The sequence below is a fragment of the Pogona vitticeps genome, chromosome 1 (genome assembly GCF_051106095.1).
Source record: "Pogona vitticeps strain Pit_001003342236 chromosome 1, PviZW2.1, whole genome shotgun sequence".
Classification (NCBI taxonomy): domain Eukaryota; kingdom Metazoa; phylum Chordata; class Lepidosauria; order Squamata; family Agamidae; genus Pogona; species Pogona vitticeps.
This window is the reverse complement of record NC_135783.1, coordinates 143,992,576-143,998,575: the sequence shown is the minus strand read 5'-3', so window position 1 is coordinate 143,998,575 and position 6,000 is coordinate 143,992,576.

The following is a 6,000-nucleotide window of genomic DNA, read 5'->3' as shown; positions in this document are numbered from 1 at the left end:
TGTGTGTGTCTGTGTCTGTGTCTGTGTCTGTGTCTGTGTCTGTGTCTGTGTCTGTGTCTGTGTAGGGGGAATACAGGATAAAGAGAGGTGATTGTGTGTGTGAAGTGAATGTTATGTGGTAACTTACCAGATGAATTATTGACATACACCCTACGAATTGGTCTTTTGATCTTTCAGTTTCCTCTGAGGGAGCAATTCTCCAGATGGAAGTTGTGTAAAATGCTATCAAACATGCCCTGTTTTAGATTATTAACACATTATGCCCTATCTAGCTATCACCTCTGTTTTCAGATCCAGTGGGAAAAAGAGAGAGATGTTTCTAAAACTGGGGGAGGAGAAGTATTGAATGTGATTCACGACTTCTGGACTCTATCCATTTAAATGGCTCATTTATGAGGAATACTTCTACATGCTCAGCCATGTAATTCATCCCTGAATGTAGTTAATTAACACTTAAAAGAATGAACCATTTAAAACTGTTTTCTTTGATGTGTTAGTTTTTTTTCTTTCATGTTTGCCTTGGCGTCACAACCCTTCCTATGTAAGCCTAGTAGATCCCTCAAACATCCACACCTGGGCCTGAATCCAGTTGGTAGTGTCCAATAGAGTAAAACCAATTAATCAATGGCTGAACCTTTTTAAAAATCCCACTGGCTCAATGGAGCTGTTCTCATTGGGATTACCAATTCAATTCAGGCACAGGAATCTGGAATAATATAGTTGGGACATTTACCACCTAGGCCAGAATTATAAGTTGTGATCAGATAACGCCACAGCTCTGGCTCATTTCTCCCCTATTACTTTTAGGAAGGCACAACATACACCATGATATCATTATCTTTCTAGTTCCTCCATTGCCCTCTCCATCCCGGAATAAAGATGCGAGACAAGTATCATGGGTTAAAACACCAGCCACACTTTATTGATCATAATTCATTGATGCCATCCTTTAGCAAAAGGGGGCTGCCATAGTGTGGAAGCAGGTTAAATCGTAGGGGTCCCAAAGTATCCCTTAATCAACAAATGGGCGAGTCCCTGGTCTCAGGTTCTCATGGTCTTAAAGACAGCGAGAACCTGGCCGGCCACAATTTGGCCACCCCCGGACCTCAAGCCATCTTTTACTTGTTGACTGTTGGTCCGGCAGTGGCCCAGCGCATCTCCCCCCGCCCCAAGCACTGTAATCGCACAATCCGCAGCACTGGGAGGTCTGATGGGCTGTTAGCTTACCTGAGTTTGCAATGGGACTCACCAGAAAAAACTGTTTTATTTGCACTACCCGCTACAGCATAGGGACTTGCCCAGCTAAGTCCCATGCCCGCCATCGAGCCTATCAAGCTCAGCAAGCAGCCCCACCCCTTTGATGTCTTCTAAGAAGACATCCAAACCCAAATCGGACAGATGAACAGCATCATTCCGAAAAAACTCAGGCCTATCCAATTGGATCTTCTGGTGACCAATCACCGATACAAGCCCAGTGCAGACCGCTCTGCAGACCTCCTGGTTAACACTCCTGCATGCTTTGTTAACAGGGAAAAAGCTCCTGACATCCCTCCACACTAACTGAGGAATGATGGTGGACCACGCAATATGCATGGCCGGATACGTGGCCTTCAACCATTTCAAGTAGCGTAAAATGTCCAGGATCTATGCCTTACCAAAATGCCTGGCCAAATCATTGCCACCGAGATGTATTACCAGCAAATCTGGTGGGGACTGGACCACCCTGCACAGCTAACTCCATGGCATTCTGCACAGTTCTCTCCATATGATGTGAGCTCTGGCTCCAAGGCCCAGGTTGCTTCTCCATGGAGATGCAGCACATATCGCTCTGCCCAGTATACACAGCTGTGGCCCAAAAACAAAATGTGCCTCTGCCTCACCAACTCTACGAGACCTGCAAAGACATAACAAATCCAGGCCCCTGCCTAGACATCAGGGAGTGTTCTGATGTATCTACGATAGTTGGATGAAGACCACCAACCCAAATGCTTAATTTCCTCTGTGCTATAACCCAGGGCTGCCACAATGGAAGCCGCACCGATTCTAAATGAGTGTGTGCTGAACCTCATTCCCTGGATTCTGACCCTATCCAATGCTTCATCCATCAATTTCCAGAACTGATACTTCGTTAGTGGCAAATTGCCTTCATGTTTAAAGAAATTGCCTTGGTCTTGTCCCCTAATCTCTAAATATGCTATCATGGCTCTCACAGGACAGATGCTTTCCATGTGACAACACGCTAGTGCGAGTTGGGCACCCTTACCTAGTTGATCTGCCTTGGATCATCAGAATAAGAATTTGCACCATCCTGTGTTCAACCCTAACATCCTGCCGTTGCTAAGCTACCCTAGCCTTGTCATTCTTTCCAGAAGCAACTACCTCACTAATCCCGAGGGCCCCAAAGAACATCAACAATGATGCTGCTTTAAATAGGACCATTTCTTACTCATCCCTGGACAAAAACTCCCACTGCTTACAAATGTGTTCTAACAACACAGGTGATATGGGGGCCTCAACTCTACCCCTCTCTTTGGACCATCCTTCAATCATGTTCTTAATGCAATAATCCACCTAATAATCATGATAGCCATTAATCCTAGAGTAAAAGGGAAGTGCTGGCAACCTACCCTGTATCCTTCCAGGTGCCAGTCCCTTTCTATTCAAATACTCAATAAATCGTTGCAGATGTTCCACTGGCACTGGTCAAACTGGTTCCAGGTTGACCAGCTTTCTAAATTCCTGGAACTCTATACTCACAGCCGAGTACCCCTTCTGTGTCCTCAGTGCAAGAGCAAAGCCTATTGTTCTTTCCATCTCTTCACGGCAATTTGCAAGATCTCTGGGGGCAGAACTTCCAGGAACTCCTTGCTCCAGAGTCTAGCTCCCTGAATAGCTCGATCTGTTGGTGCGACAATGCATCAGCTAGTCTATTTTCTATACCTGGTACATGTCAAGCCTGCACTAGGATGTTAAACTGCAGGGCCCATAACGTGAATGCCCTAACCAACGTCATGACCCTTTCTGAATGTGAGGTAGGGTTGTTTATGATATAAACAACTGCCTGATTTCACACCAAAAGCACACCATGGAGTTTGACCACTCCTCTTCCCATAGCCAAAGTGCGCCCACTATTGGGAAGAATTCTAACAATGTTAAATCCCTGGTAATGCCGTTCTGATGCCAATCCTCAGGCCACATGCTGGCATGCCACCTACCTCTAAAATCTATTCCAAACCCTAGGGAACCTGCCGTGTCTGACTGGATCTGAATGTCTGCTTTCAGCCCTATTTCGCCTCCCCAGAAAGATATCCTGTTAAACCCTGCCAAAAATGGACTCCACAGCAGTAAATCTTCCCTCATACCACATGTGACTCTCATCCTACGCAAGGGACATTGCAGGCCCTTCATGGCATCGCAAAGCCTGTGAAAAATTGCATGCCAGGGAGCAACCACTCTACAAGTGAAATGTAAATGTCCCACAGTCTCCTGGAGCTCACGCAGAGACACCTTTCATTTCTGCAACAGTGCGGCTATCTTGATCCTAAGGTTGGCTAATTTGTTTTTGGGCAGCCATGATGTCTGCTGTACCGTATCCAGCTGAATGCCCAAGAATGTGAGGGACATGGCTGGTCCCTCCGTTTTTTCCTCTGCCAGGGGTAAACCCAACTCCTCTGCCATTAATTGAAAACTGTTCAAGCTAAATCTACATTTTCCTGAATTCTTTTCTCCACAGAAAAGGTAATCATCTAAATAATGAGCGATAGAGTAACAGCCCACCCTACTCCTAAACTTCCACTCGACAAAAGGAGCTGAACCATTCGAATGCAGTACAAGACACTGAGCAGCCCATAGGTAAAGCTCTATCAATGTAATAAGAATCCCTGACAATGAAATCCCAACAGGTCACAGTCTTGCAAGTGAACTGGCAAAGTCCAAAACATTGATTTTATATCACATTTTGCCAGCTCCGCCCCCCACACCACACTTTCTCACCATGCGAAATGCCTCATCAAAGGAGGTGTAGCGCATGGTACTAAGTTCCTGAGGGATGGCATCATTGACAGATGCTCCCTCTGGGTAAACAAGTAGTGAATCAATCTGAACTCACCCTGGGCCTTTTTTTGGCACTATACCCAAAGGCAAAACACTCAAATTATTCAAAGGAGCTGTGGCAAAGTGCCCAAGCACTCTGTCTTCTTTTGCTTCCTTAGCTATCTTATCCTGGAAAACACTTTCCATCCATGCACCGATCTGAGGTTCTGCGCAAAAAATGCCCTACACTCACCCAACTCTGGGATCCTAAATCCATACTTAATGCCTTCCAAGAGGTAATTAGCATCTTCTCTGTGGGAGTAGGTCCTTAGCCACGCTTCTAGGACTGTAACCTTAATTGGGCTGAGTCCCTTTTCCACAGGTACCCCCGCCACTGCTGGGTTTTTTGCCTCCTCCTGTGCCCTTGTTCTGGCGTTGAGCCCCAGCCCTGAAACATGATGTGTTTGGGTGTTGACCCCCACATGCAGAACATTCATGCCTGAAACGGCATGGTTTCCTGGTACAAACACCCTTGGAGTTATGCTCCCAACAGAGTGGGTGGGGTTGGACCATCTGCCCCGCTCCGATGCGGGGATTCTGACCCGGAATGACTTTCCTATTCAGGTGCCTGCTATCAAACCTATCCCCCACATTGAGTCTGGCTGTAGTCATGTGATGGAGCCACAGACCCAGCACGGGCTCATCCCAATGAAAATTTGGGTGAATCACGCTCTGCATACAGAACGATTCATCATAATGAAGCCACACCTGCCCAGCAAAATCTACATATGCCCCATAAATCAAATCCAGGTATTGGAAAAGAGATTGTGCCCACCATGGCTGGGCCTTGACAACCCCCCGGTGTAAATCAGAAACCCACGCAGCCAATTAGACCATGTCCTATCAGGTTTCTTCCTTCTCTGTCTCTCCTTCTCTTTGTTGTCTTCCTTGTCAAGATCTTTTTTCTCTACATTTCTATTTAATAACTCAAATAATTCCACATAATTATCACTCCATATCTTTTCTTGCATTGCCGGGGTGAGCTGATCACCCAAAGGAATTGAGTAGTCACTGTATGGCAACACTCATAAAGGCACGGTGTTATAACCCATGTCAGGAACCGATGGGTAAGGCCAAACCCCCATGCCAGCCGTAGTGTTAAACTTGGCTGGTATTGTAAACTGAGGATATGGTGTACCCCATCCACTGAACTGCATGTTGGAACACGGCCATGGAGTGTTGGGAGGCCTACCACTCTGCATGTCATATGTTGTATAAACTGTGGGGTTAAATTGTCCACCCCCTGCGCAAGGCCAGGCAGGGATAGGTGAATAGGTGCCCAGTGCAACAGGTAACTCACCTGATGAAGTTGTCACCATGCTTGATTCCTCCCTGGTATATAGCCTGTCATGGCTGGCCTCATTCGCTTCATCCTGCCTATCTTGGATCATGGTTGCTGGTTCAGGTGTCGCAGGGGTTGCCAACCTTTTTCCCTTATCAGCCCACTGAGTCCATGGTGTTGGAGAAGCCCTATCTGCATCACATCTCGGCATCCCTTCAGGCTGATGCTCCACCTTGAGAATAGCAAATCTAGCCATTAGAACATCAGCTGTTGCCTTAAGTTTGGCCCTACAATGGCTCTTGGCATCTCTGGCTAATCTGCATGGCTGTACCTCGCATGGCTGTGGAGCTTGCCTCTCCAGCCATTCAGCCTCCAATGCAGAAATCTTTTCCTCCAGCTGCTGCCAGAGAGGCCAGGATTCCTCATCGGAAGAGGACTAGGAGGAGACACTTGGGGAACTGGCCTTTTCTTGGTAGGCCATTTCTCTTTCTTATTGCCCTGACCCTTCCAAGATGCCATTATGTACCTAGTGCTCAAAATGAAGAGAAGCACAGAATTGTCTCAGAAGTACTGCTGCCAAGTCAGATAGTAATTCTTACCTATTCATCAATAAAGAAGATAACCAA